Below are 13,845 nucleotides of genomic sequence, written 5' to 3' on the forward strand. Positions count from 1 at the left end.
ATAGTGGCTGGTAAGCATGTTATTTTGAGGGTTGAGGGGAAATGTAGAGAACGCTTCTCTTAGGCAGCTTCAGAGCAGAGGGGAGATTGCTTTTGTAACTATTGAAAGCATGATGGTATTGTCAAAAAACGAAATACCAAACCAAGTTTATGGAAATGTTAGTCACTGATTTATTTAGTCTACAACAATACAAAAATTGCAGATTTGCATCAAATCCTGTATAATAAAGAGCTCATATGCTAATTAGACCAAATAGCAGAATGATCGTCCAGACGACCTTCCAGATGAAGCCGAGGCTGCGAGGGGCTGTGAGGGCCAAGCCCCTTGCACAAATTTTGTGCATCGGGCCTCTAGTAGAAAAATAACGCTGCAAGCTGTATATGTGTTGAGTTGGTGGTGACAGTCTTGCTGTCTACCTAGCTCCTGTTCCACTTCTCCTTTTATATTGATTTGTTGGTGCCTATTGTCACCTATACAGTTTTTCATTGCACATTGCACAGTTATTCATTCTTCTTCAGCTGTTTTGAAATTTGAACCATCATTGCTTATAGTTTTTTCTTGGAAATGTTGATTCATTGACTATGATGTCAACAGGATTCTCCCCTGCAATCTCTCAATGCCTCTACCTCTCAAGCGTCTTCATGAGTTGTCTCTGTCTCTGTTCTACCATTACCGCTTGATCCAAATGATTTGGGACATCTAGGAGAGCTTGGAAAGGTGGGCTTTGAACCACTGAGCCTGTGACTTTGTGCCTGCATCCCACCCCACCTTTCATGCCATACTTCTATTGTGATACCAGAACACCTAGTTTAATCCTAGGTTTGCTGCAATATAAAGAGATTTCAGAAAAAGTCTCCCCAGAATGCTTGCAAGTGATCCAGATGTTCATGGGACACTAACTTCCAAAAGACCCTCTTTCACTTCTCAGGGAGATCACTTCATAAGTTATATAAATGTCTAATCTCTATGTTGTACACCTGAAACTACTATAATATTGTATGTCAACATGTAATTGAAAAATAAATGTAAAAAAATACAAAGACTCTCTTACCTAGTACTATTGATATTTGGGGGTAGTTTTAGGTGACAAAAGTTGTCTTCCACTTCTAAGTCCCTCAAAAAAACTACCCAATATTCAGAGAATTCCAATGAGTTGAACTCCTTGGCTTGCATGTCAGCACCTCAGAACTAGGACCTCCAGCACACTAGGAATGGTGGCAATATGCGGGGACATTTTAGAGTTCCCTGTGCTCACACATAGACAGAATTATACAAATGCTATTCCTAATGAAAGCTGTGGGGCTTGTTTTCACAAAGGTCAGACATCAGTGGAAATTGAGGACTGGATTAGTCAAAGTGTCTTCAATCAGCTGTGAAGTAAACTCCACTCCTTCTGGGAGTTGGCGTGGCTAAAGCCAAGTCATCTGCCGTTTCCTCTTAGGACAGCTAAAGCCACCCTCACTGTGGCTAGAAAAGAAAAGTAGATTTGCAAACCTTATGAAAGATTCCTGTTGGATTCTATATCACGTGATTGGACTTATACTTTTAGAAAAGCCATGAGACCTAAACCACTTTTAAAGATTAGAGTTCATGCTCAAAATATAATTTGAGACATAAAGTCTACCCATGACAAGTTTGCCAATATGTGGCCTTATAAGAGGAAAATGTGAAGTAAAAGATGGTGACATTATTTATGACTGTAGCTAGCTAGCAATTTGGCAAGCTTTATTTCATATCTTGATAAGTCATCCAAACACTGAATAGCATTTGTATTCAACTGAGATAGAACTACAATTAATAAGGCAATGTCATCCAATAGTTGTATATTATTATTTCTTAATAGCATGACATTACTTTCCCTGGTGGAGACATTTAATATCTTGGAATCAGAGTGAAGAGTAATATATTAGGAAATAAGTGCTATTGCTCTATCATAATCCCGTACAGGGCCACCTACATACAAAATTGTCATCTTTCTCTTTCCATCATTTATTTATTCATTTTCCTCTTTGGAGTTGTCCCCTTCTTTCCAAAGTAATGGCCTGAATTGGTGTCATAAATGGCTCCTCTGCACCCACGGGTGGAGAGCCATGTACCCATTAAATGCTCATTAGTTGATCTTATAATAAGAAAATTTTTTGGAAATTCTCCAACTGCTATGAAGAGATACAGTAGACTACTGGCTAAGAGCTGTCTTAGTTTGGGTTCTCCCAAAAGCAGACCCTGCGACAAAGGTTTAGGTGTAATAATTTATATAAAAGTTGATCCCAGGAAGCACTGAGTGAGAGTTAGGGAGGGGAGCTGGGGAAGGGAGGAAAGCCAATAAAGGATAAATTAATGGTCAGGTTACCTCTGTGGGCAGCTGAGTCTCGTTTCTGCTGGGCACCGTCTGACTTTGTGGAGCATAACTCAGAATCTGAGGGAGGGGCGAAGAGACTGGGCTGTTTCCCAATTCCTGTCCTTATGACGGAGCATCACCTCTTTGAGGTTACATCCCTGGGCACAGGTCAAGTGGATGCCAGTGGCCGGTGAAGGCCCACACAGAGATCTGCAGGAAGCCTGTAGGCACGTTGAGAAACCATCTGCAGGTGACCTCCCCGGTGGGCCAAGGGGATATGGGAGGAACACTGGCTATGCCTGTTACAAGAACTCTGCTCAGATTTGGTTTAGATCCTTACTCTGAAACTTGCTAGTTGTTTGGTGGTGGACAAGTTAGTTAATCCTTCTAAACCTCAATTTCTTCCTCCGGAACAATAATAATGGTACACACTTAGTGGCAGGTCCAGACCCAGAGGTGTTAGGAAGAAGTGCTTAAGGACTTGTCTAGAAGGGCCATTTCCATAGTAAACACGCTATTCTTTTTGTCTTACAAGAATGCATGTTTGTGTGGGATGGCTGATAGAAAATACAGGGTTGCCAAACTTCCCGAAAGCTGGCTCCATGAGGCTGCCATTGTACTTACCTTACAAAACTGCTGTAAAGATAAAATGGCTGTGAGGTAAATGTAATTGTGTCATTCCCCTGCTTAAAATTCTTCAATGGTTTCTCACTGCTCTCAGGAAAAAGACCATCTTCCACTCCACCACCCACTTAATAGGAAAATGCATTTTATTTTATGTGTTTTTCTTTTTCATTGAATTTATTGGGGTGACAGCTATACTAATAAAAGGGTAGTATGCTAATTAGGCTGGACGTATTCTGGATGACCATTCGGACATCCTTCTGGACAAAGCCGTGGCTCAGGCAAGCCATGGATGGCGGCTGCTGCTGCCCAGGGCCGGCCCGAGGCTCAGGAAAGCTGGGGATGGTGGCTGCCCAGTCGCCCAAGGCTCAGTTAGGGGGTGATCAGGCTGGCAGGGGAGCAGTTAGGGGGCAATCAGGCCAGCAGGGGAGCTGTTAGGGGCATCAGGCTGGCAGGCAGAGGCAGTTAGGGGTAATCAGGCAGGCAGGTAGGCAAGTGGTTAGGACCCAGCGGTCCCGGATTGGATGTCTGACCGGTTTGTGTATGTGCTCCATGTGAGTGACGTAGGTGCTTATGTAGGTGGGTTCTGACTTATGGCTAAAATCACGTTACATCATGCCATAGGAACGGATCTCTGACGTAACCCGAGGACCTACTCTCTGTGTGTGTATATATACATATATATATTAGAGGCCCAATGCATGAAATTTGTGCAAGAGTAGGCCTTCCTTCTCCAGGTTGCCGGCACCCGGGACCTGGGCTTCCCTCACAGCCCTGGCTTCATCCGGAAGGTCATCTGGAAGGACATCTGGTTCATTAGCATATTACCCTTTTATTATTATAGATGATTAGAACTTTGTTCATGTTGTCCCACATGCAACTTTATCATAGGGCTCCTTTGTCTGAAAAGGCTAAACATATATGTGCTATGCAGATTGTTTTGAGCTAAAGGCAACTGATGCCATGCAGGCTCAAGAGAAACTTCTGCCTGCCCTTAACTACCTAGAAGAGTTTGAATTAGGAGACTTGCCCAAAAGATGATCAGAGATAACACTTTTTGACCTAACTATATGGCAGGGCAAACTACTAATGACTGAATATCTGCTTTTCTTTATTGTCCTGCAGTAACCTTCCTCGCCCCTCTGAAGCCTCAAGGTGACCCTTAGCTCAGAATGTCATATATATGTAATTTCCCTTCTCTCTATGAATCTCTCATGTATATGGGGTCTTTGACTCTCTCACGTATGTGGGGTTCCCATACATATGTATGTAATTAAATTTGGTCATTTTCTCTTATTAATCTGTCTCATGTAAATTCAATGGTTAGAACAGCGGAAAGAACCTTGAGAGTAGAAGAAAGTTTCTTCTTCACCCACAGCAACTTAAAAGAGACTTAATTTCGTGAGAAACAACATCAAAATATCCCAAAACAGTATTCTTGATAGACCTCCATGGTGTAATTAATTATATTAGTTTTCTGGCAGCAGTAGTAAATGAGCACTTACTATAATTTTTTGTGCTGTGGTCATTCTTACTTCCACCAAACGTCACAGCTATACATAACCAAGGGGTATGCAGGCAATTTAAGTTGGGGTCTCATCTGGTAATCTGCAGATTTTTATTAAGCTTTTCCAAGGATGCAGAAGAGGGTAGGAGGCAGCAGTACTGTTGAGTTGTCAAGATTTATCTTTGTAAATCTGTAAACCAACGTTTTCGTATTGCTCTATGATCGGCCAACAATTACCATGAGTCAGGTGTCTAGAATGTTTGCATGATTAGCACAGGGCTTTACTTCATATTCTCACACTCCTGGCAATAAGACATTCTATTTGAGAATCACCCACCCCCAGTCCTTTTTGTAGGTGACTTGACCGCCCCACCTCTCCCCCCATGGCTGGATTGGTAGTGGTGGACACTTGACCTAAAATGGCCTTAATCATATTCCTTCTCTCAGTAATTTGGAATTGGGAGATCTAGTATCTCTTAGAAGGGAGAGATACAAACTTGAGTATTCTGAGATGACTATTTTAATCCATTGCATGGCTAGATATTCAGAGGAAGTAGAACTAGAAAAAGAGAAAAGAATGAAGCAGAAATGCTTGAAAACAAAAGAGAGAGGGGAGAAGAGAGATTCTGCAGGGTTCCCATGGTTCCTCTGACCCCACTGTCTCCCTGCCGTTGGATTAAGTGAGTCAGTACTGTATTTTTATAACAAATTCCCTTACACACTTGAAACCAGATTTCCTGCAACTACAAGCATCCAGCCAGTGGTAACCTTTGTTAGGAGACAAGAGATCAGTGTTTATCCACCCTTTTATGGAAGTGTTTATATTTTAAGTGGACTTTAAAATCAGAATCCTTAAAACATTGCTATTATTGGCAGTGATAGAATTAGAAAAATCCAGTGACTTTTGTAAGACCTTCAGTCAAGTTGAATCCCACAGATGCTTAGGAACATATAACTTCTCTCTAGAATAGAACAAATAGCAAGTTTTTGCTACTGCTTGTAGATTCTTCTCTTATTTCCTGTTCCCTCAGATCTTTATGGAGCTGGCTTCTTCTCTCCTCATGGGCCTTTTCAGAGAGGACTTCCTTGGCATCTCAAACTAGAGGGGCACCCACTCTCCTTTAGTTTTGCAGCAACTTGTTTTTCTTCCACACACTATCATCTCTAGAGGGCATACGCATTTGTTGCGAGACACAGTGTTTGCTTTCTCAACTAGAAAGTCATCTCCATTAGCTGGGCACAGTGTCTGTTCCGTTCACCGCTGAATGCCAGATTCTGCACCAGGGCGTGCCTGGCAGAGGTGGAGTAAAAAAAAAAAAACAACAACAAAAAAAACCAACAACAACAATAACAAAAAACGGAATAAAAAGTGCACTTTTGTATTTCAATAACTTGTTTTTTCTTACGTAACAAGATTTTGCAATTAGGAGTAGTTTGTCGGGTAGCAGGGCAACCCTAGGGAAAACCAATCCCGCCCAGCTGTTCGCGTGGTCCCAGTCCGCGCCTGCGCAGACTCCTCCGCCCGCAGCTCGGATCTGCTCTTCCCGGGGGGCGGGGCGGGCCAGCTGAGGCCGGGCGCGCGTGGATGACGTCACCAGCGCGTGCCCCGTAGCCCGTAGTAACCCCGAGTCTGCGGAAGTGGACACCCTTGGGCAGGCAGCTGAGACAGGTAACCTGCGCGCTCCCGGTTGGGTCCACGGTTTCTGCGTCTCCCGCGCGGGGATGGCGGCGGGGGCCGTCGCATCCCGTGGTGAAGGCGACCGGGAGCCCGCCCTGCTCTGTCTTTCTTGGGTGTCGGGGTCCCCATTCTCTCTCATTCGCCCCAGGCGCCTAGAGGCTGAGCGGGTCCTGGGGACCGGGATGAGCGGCCAGTCCTGTCCAGCTCCGCTCTCAGGAGGTGATGGGCTCCGGCTCCCCCGCCGGCACACACCCTCCCTCAGCCTGCAGCTGCCGCCTCCGTCCTCGCGCCTCCAGGCCCGTCTCACCCAGCCCTCCGCCCCCAGCCCCGCAGGTGCACCTCCAGCCTTGCCTTGTTGAAGGAGGCGGAACAGTGTCCGATCCTGTTCATCTCCGCCTGCAGCCACCGCCACACCGTGCCCGCCCCAGGGTGCTCACTGGGAGCGCCACGTTTTGAGTGTTGTTGTGCCGAGAGCATCCGTTCGCTGTCAGGGTGGCCCTGTGCTCAGTAAAGCAGGTGTTTGTTGGGTCAGGGGCGGCCCAGCCATGTGAGAACCTGCCCTGATAGCAAATGACCCACCTGGGAGCCAATCACCTGTTGAGATGGATGACACAGTGTTAGCATTTCATTAACAGATGCTCCTGGTTCCTGGGTTTCTTTTCGGTTTCCAAGCAAAGATAACCACTGTTGCAAAGGTAACCCATCAAAATAAATAAACAAGAGAACCCCAGGAGGAATGTGTGGACCGCAAAACAAACAAAACCCAACAGTACATATTCATATTGTTGATAAAGGAATATGGTCTATTACAAAACCAACCAGAAAAGATATGGGAGGAGAAGGATTCCGAAATCTTTTATCTCATTGATGGCTTGTATTTTCTTGTACTTTTAGTATATTCCATTTTTTTAATAGGGCATATTGTACTTCATATAATTCTGCGAAGCCTACCAAGTGACTTGCTAGTTGATACGTTTTGGTTGTTATTCTTGGGGGACAAAAAAGAATAAGTTTAGAGAGTAATAGTAGGCACTCATTGTTGACTGTCTGCTGCTATATTCCACTGTGTTCAACACTTTGCATGTGTTTTCTCCTTTGCTCACATTGGGAGCTAGGAATTATTATCCTCAATTTACAGAGAAGGAAACAGACTCAGTTATATGAAAAACTTGCCAAACATTCATAGTAACTAAATGGTGGACCCAAGCTTTAAGTTCGGGTTTCCTTTCTAATACCTTTAGTATTAAGTTCTCATATCTGGAATTCAAACCTGGAAAACTTAATTTATGATCTTTCTACACATATACATGCACGCACACATGCACACAGACCATCCTTAAGAATGAGCTAAATGGCAAATAAGATTGCTCAGTCTAACCCTTTTGTTTGGCGCCTTCAGGGAATGAGTAACTATAGAGAGTTGAAAGTTTTACCCCTTTAGAAATGAAAATTATACTTTTACTGTTTTGGATAGAGAAATTTCTATTGTTCTAAACCAGTGGTCGGCAAACTGCGGCTCTCGAGCCACATGCGGCTCTTTGGCCCCTTGAGTGTGGCCACGAAGTTTCAATCGCACTGTACGTGCGTGTCCGCACGTGGTATTTTGTGGAAGAGCCACACTCAAGGGGCCGCAGTTTGCCGACCACTGTACTAAACAATTCCTTCTTAAACACTAAATATACTAAACATTTTAATTTTCCCTATCTCAGAGCAGTCATTATGAATGCCACTTACTGTGTATTATGATAATTTCCTCAAACCTTTTATTATATTTGACTCACAAATTGTTTTGTATTTTGAGTTTGCCTGTATTTTATGTTGTCCATCCTAATGTCAACAAGAGATAGTAACCATTGTAATTAAAAGCAGGAACTGGGGAACCACACTTCCAGGATTCAAGTCCTAGCTCAGCCAAGTATATAGCAAGATAGTGGGCCAGGTCACAGTAGTTGACCCCTCTACACCTCAGTTTCTTTACTTATGGAATAGGAATAGTAATACTTTTCTCACAAATTGTTGTGAGGATAAAATGAGTTAGTATATGTAAAGAGCTTAGAATAAACCAGGCTTATTGTAAGAGCCATATAAGTGTTTGCTAATACAGGGTGGGGTATTAGCAAATACAGTTGTTAGTATGCAAAACAGTTTATTCTTATATTATTATTTATGGATTATTGTATTTTTTCCATACAAAAAACTGTAAACATACTTTTGCCCCACTCTGTTATTATTAGTCTAGTTTTGACCTTAAGTTCTTTGAATATTGCATTCTACCTCTTTGGAAATTGTTATTCCTTGAGTGATAGTTGATATATTGTAATTACTAGTTTACTAGAGAATTAAATAATCCTAACTGGAATCCTTTATCCTAAGCCGTTTTAGGAAAATATTAATTTATTAAGTTCACGTTTATTGTTTTTGTACTGCAGTAAGACTTTTTCTTGGGTGTTTGGAGTAAATATCCAAATATATTACTTTATTATATGTATCAAAATAATGGACTTTTAATTTCTCTCTTGAATTTGGGTTATATTTCCATGGTTTAAATTATGGTTTACCAATACATGAAACCCTCTCTACTTTTGAATCGAATGTCACTTGTTTACATATCCATTTGTGGTGCCCTGCACAGGTGTACTTTTGTTCTCATGTTATCATGATCCTATGTGGATAAGTACCTCTTTATAAACCCTCCATTATGCATAGGCCATTCATAAAGGTATCTCTTCAGTATAGTTCTCTTTCTCTTTCCCTTCAAGGAGCCAAAAAAAAAGGATGTTATCAACAAAGTGAAATAATGTTCCTTATGAAATTTGCGAAGTATGTACCCATTTCAGGAGTATATTTTAAACTAAGGCCAGCTAAGAGTTAATACTGACTCATTTGTGTCCATAGTTAGGAACTTGAGAGTCAGTGATCTGTCCTTTATTTTAAGACCATTAAGGCTGATACTCATGCTAAAACTTCCTGTTGAAATATAGGCTATATGTTTTTTTTTAAAGTATTTTTTATTGATTTCAGAGAGGAAGGGAGAGGGAGAGAGAGATAGAAACATCAATGATGAGAGAAAATCATTGATTGGCTGCCTCCCACACGCCCCCTACTGGGGATCAAGCCTGCAACCTGGGCATGTGCCCTGACCAGAATTGAATCGTGACCTCCTGGTTCATAGGTCGATGCTCAACCACTGAGCCATGCTGGCCAGTCATATTTCAACCATTTTTAAGTGTGCAGTTCACTGGCATTAAGCACATTCATAATGTTGCTTAAGTATCACTATCTTCCATTTCCAAATTTTTAAATTATCCCAAGCAGACACTCTGTACCTATCTATAATAATAAAAGCGTAATATGCTAATTAGACCGGATGACCTTTCGGATGAAGCTGGGGCTGTGAGGGAAGCCTGGGTCCTGGGTGCCTGTTGGCGGCCAGAGGGAAGCCCGGGTCCTGGGTGCCTGTTGGTGGCCAGAGGGAAGCTGGTGCCAGCAGCCAGGGGAAGAAAGGCCTACTCTTGCATGAATTTCATGCATCGGGCCTCTAGTTAAATAATAAATCCCCATTCCCCCCACCTCCTCCACGCTCTAGCCCCTGTTAACCTGTGTTCTACTTTCTGTCCCCAAATTTCCCTATTTTAGGTAGCTCATATAGGTGGAATCATGCACTATCCTTTTGTGTCTGGTTTATTTCACTTAGCATGTTTTCAAGGTTCATCCATGTTGTAGCATGTATCAGAATTTTATTTCTTTTTATGGCTCAATAATATTCCATTGTATATGTATACCATAAGATATTTTTTTGATGCATATTGAATTATACAGGGTGTCCCAAAAATGTATACACACTTTGAATAATTTAAAGGCAGTATTTATTAAAATAAATTTCATTTTCAAAATGTAATAGAATCTACAGACATGGGGTATATACGTTTTGGGGGGACACTCTGTATGTGTGGGTTTATTGCTGTGCTCTCTATTCTGTTCCATGCATCTATATGTCTGTTTTTGTGTGAATTATGACTCTTTATACTTCTCATTTCATGTGGTATGAATTTAACACTTGGTGATTTGATTTGACTGTGAGCCACTGGAGGATAGGAATGGAAATATCAACTGGAATAACATTGTTATTGAAGTATGAACAAAATGCCTTTCTCTCCCTCACTCTCTCTCCCTTCTCCTCTCTATAAAACCAGTAAAAACATATCCTCCTGTGAGGATTTTGTTAAAGATTGAGATTTGAACCCATGCTGTGTGGCTCCAGAGTTGGTTTACCCTAAATTTTGAGTTGACCCTTAGACCAGTATCAGTTTTGCAATGTAAATTGTTTTGCCTCCCACATTTTTCCTCTATCCTCTCCTTTCATATGATCTTTGAAACGGAACATTACTTCTTAGTAGGCAATGGAAGAGCAACTGAACCCAAGCCGTCAAAAGGGTTACAGGTGCCTCTCGTTTGATTGGGGTTGATATTGCATATTAGATCCAGGCTGCATTTTCACAGCTTAGTTCATACCACCTTTCTCTGAGAGCCTCGTCTTTGAAAAACAGATCCTGAAACTTTTTATGATCTCATATTGCATATATGTTGTGTGGGTGTTTGACTTTTAGAATATTGTATGCTTCCCACACTACTGTTCTGTGGATAGAAAGAGCTTTTTGTTCATGATGTTGTTATTGACTGTCACAATAGTTTATGGCACACTCACTTTGTCGTTACATTACTCTGTGTTGTTTGATTTCCAAAGAAATTATTTTGAAATCAATTTCATTATGATTTTCCCTGGCTTTTTTTTTTTGCTTACATTCTATTTATTTTTTGACACTTGCAACTGAAGGTTTAATTTTTGAAACTGATGGGAATAAGGATATGCTTGATACATTTTGGCAGCAAAGGAGACATATCTGCCTCTTTTGGCATCAATAGTATCTTGTGTATGTAGCAAGTTTGGTGCGTATTTGAAGGCATGAACTGTTTGAACAATGTCTGGTAGAAATAGAGCTATAGAATGAATGCTATGGTTGAAAGGATCCTTTGATATATCTCTTTTACTCTTCATGCAGCATTTGGGAGTCTAAAGCCTGGGATGATTAAATGATTTGCCGATATACATACGGTGTTATAATCTTTTTTTTTTTTTTTACAAAAAGAATACCAGTGTTCTGTTCTTTTGAATCATACCTCATATTTGTGTAGCATCCTTATTTGTAAGAGTGGACTCCCAAGTTGTTTTACTCATATGTACTCAATTATCATTCTTCTTATAATGGTATGTTCTGGGTGAGAGATAATGACCTGAATTAGATAGGTTGCAGAGAGAATGACCTGATATGGTGGATCCAAGAGATAGTGTAAATTTATAGGACTTTGCAGTTGTTTATGTGTAGGTGAAGGTAAGAAATCTGGGATGATCCCAGGGTTCTATCTTGGGTAGCTGGGTAGATGGTACTGTCATTCACTAGAAAAACTTAGGAGCGATCAGAGCAGGGTATGAATTTAAAATGGACAGAGCATGAATTGCATAGACAAGTGAGACAGATTGAAGGTAGAGCGACAGGATACACCAGCATCTAAGAAGTGGGAAAAGGAAGGGCTAAAGAGGTGGGAAGGCAGAGAGGTGGTCATGGTATTACAAATACCAAAAGAGGAGAGAGTTTTAAGGAGGGCATGGTAATTTGTGTTACTGCTCCAAAAATAAGGCTGAAAGAACCCAATGAAGAATGGGTTCTAACAGAGCATTAAAAAAATATTATCCACAGATACAAGTTGATCTAGGTTTTGTTATATCACAGGTGTTGTCATTGCAAAATGGGAAGTAAGTGGGTGGCATTAAAAGCCTTGATATTTTTACTTGCTTCTCATACAAATTATTTGGTGGGAGCTGATTTATTTGGGATAGCATAAAAACCAGCTTTTATCAAGGAATACCCTGTGGTAGCTATATTCCCTATTGGTGATTAGCAATGATATTTTGTAACCTTATTTCTGTACTTAAGTATGAGGATTTCTAAGAAAAAGATTAATTTATTACCTCAATAAGGAGTGATAACCAATGTTTCATATAGACCTGATTTGTTTTGGTGTTTAGGATCTAGCACCTCAAAGGAGAAATGGGTTGCTTTTTCCAGCCATGAAAACGGACATTCATACTAAATACGAAAATGTGTCAGAAGACAGTATTTTGTCAAAGAAGCTGCACTTTATAAAGCAGCAGCAGCAGCAGCACATCCCATCGCTGACTCTCTAGTGGTAGGTGACAGTAAGCGACCTGCATGCTCAGTCTGCAACCGCGCTCAGTACCTGACAAACCTGATTCTTCAGTGGTCACATTGGGCCAATGCCCAAGGACCTGGACCATCATTTGTAACAAATCTCTTTGATTCGGAACATGGCTTAACATATTTGCTAATAAAGAGAGAGCTTTAGGTTCTGGAAATACAGTACATGTGGTGTTTAGTCATTTTCTTACAATAATTTCAAAAAGTCATATATTTTATACTACATGGTAAATTATTAATGTTATGCAGTATTTGCAACATTTAACCAGCTTATGAATAACAATTTCAAAACATCCTTCCCTATTGGTGTAGTTCTGTATTCATTTTTCAGGTTTATACCTTTTTCTTAAGCATATAGCAAAGTCTCAAAGAAAAATAAATTGTTTAACCTTACCTTTAAAGCTTTCTAATTAACATGGACCCCCAAATTGTCAGTTATATATTCAAAGTTATTTATTTATAATCCTCACCTGAGGACATACTTTCTTTGATTTGAGAGAGAGAGAAAGAAATGGGGGGGGGGGGGAGAAACATTGATCATTAATGCGAGAGTGAGACATCGATCGGTTACTTCCTGCACGCACCCCAATCTGGAATCGAACCCAAAATGTGGGCATGTGCCCTGACAAGGAATCAAACCTGCGACCAACTGAGCCACACTGGCCAGGGCTATATGTTCAAATTTAAAATATAATGGAGCTCTGGAAAATCTTCTAAAGATATTTAAGCTATATTAAATGCCTTTTTTGGTTTTGCTCCCAAATGCTTTTCAATTTCTAGGAATTTGTTGAAACCTTTTTCCTTGGGAAGGATGAACTCTATACATGTTTACTTAACTACTTAGAACAGCCGTGGGCAAACTACGGCCCGCAGGCCGGATCCGGCCCGTTTCCATGCTTTTGTTCCGGCCCTCCGGTCCAGTTTAAGAACCCATTGTGGCCCTCGAGTCAAAAAGTTTGCCCACCCCTGACTTAGAACCTGATGCTGGGAATATAATTTAAATCTTGATGAGGTGGATTTGAAAGCCATTTATAGAGAATGATGCACCCAATTGTAGTGTATAAATTCTGGACTTATCTGAATGGAAAAATCTGTATTTATTCCCACAAAGTACCAGAATATATAAATATTAAGAACTTAATGCTTTCTATATCTCTAAGAATCTTTGACTTTATCCTTGAGCTAAGTTTGCCTCTTCATGCAGTACTCCTTACTGAGTCTGTCTGCACAGTTCTAGCCCTGTTAACATCACCAGATAGATTGCTAACTGGTGGGCACCTGTCTTGATTTCCTGCTAAAGCAGTGGTTCTCAACCTTGGCTGCGCATTAGAATCACCTGGGAATCTTTTAAAAATTTTGATTTCTGGGCCTCATCCTCCGGAAATTCTGTTTCTTTGTTACTAATGTTGTGGCCTAACCCCAT

General features: G+C 41.1%; 1 protein-coding gene across 1 annotated transcript in view; it reads left to right on the top strand.

Moving 5' to 3' along the window:
• The first annotated feature begins 6,053 nt into the window (after positions 1-6,053).
• Positions 6,054-13,845, top strand: part of LOC102260525 (chromosome unknown open reading frame, human C9orf3) — a 333,222-nt gene continuing 325,430 nt past the window's right edge. The window contains exon 1 of the mRNA XM_014545703.1: positions 6,054-6,138. The gene's annotated coding sequence lies outside the window, so the exon portion shown is untranslated. The remainder of the gene's footprint in view (positions 6,139-13,845) is intronic.

The sequence above is a fragment of the Myotis brandtii genome, unplaced genomic scaffold (assembly GCF_000412655.1).
Source record: "Myotis brandtii unplaced genomic scaffold, ASM41265v1 scaffold419, whole genome shotgun sequence".
Taxonomy (NCBI): Eukaryota; Metazoa; Chordata; class Mammalia; order Chiroptera; family Vespertilionidae; genus Myotis; species Myotis brandtii.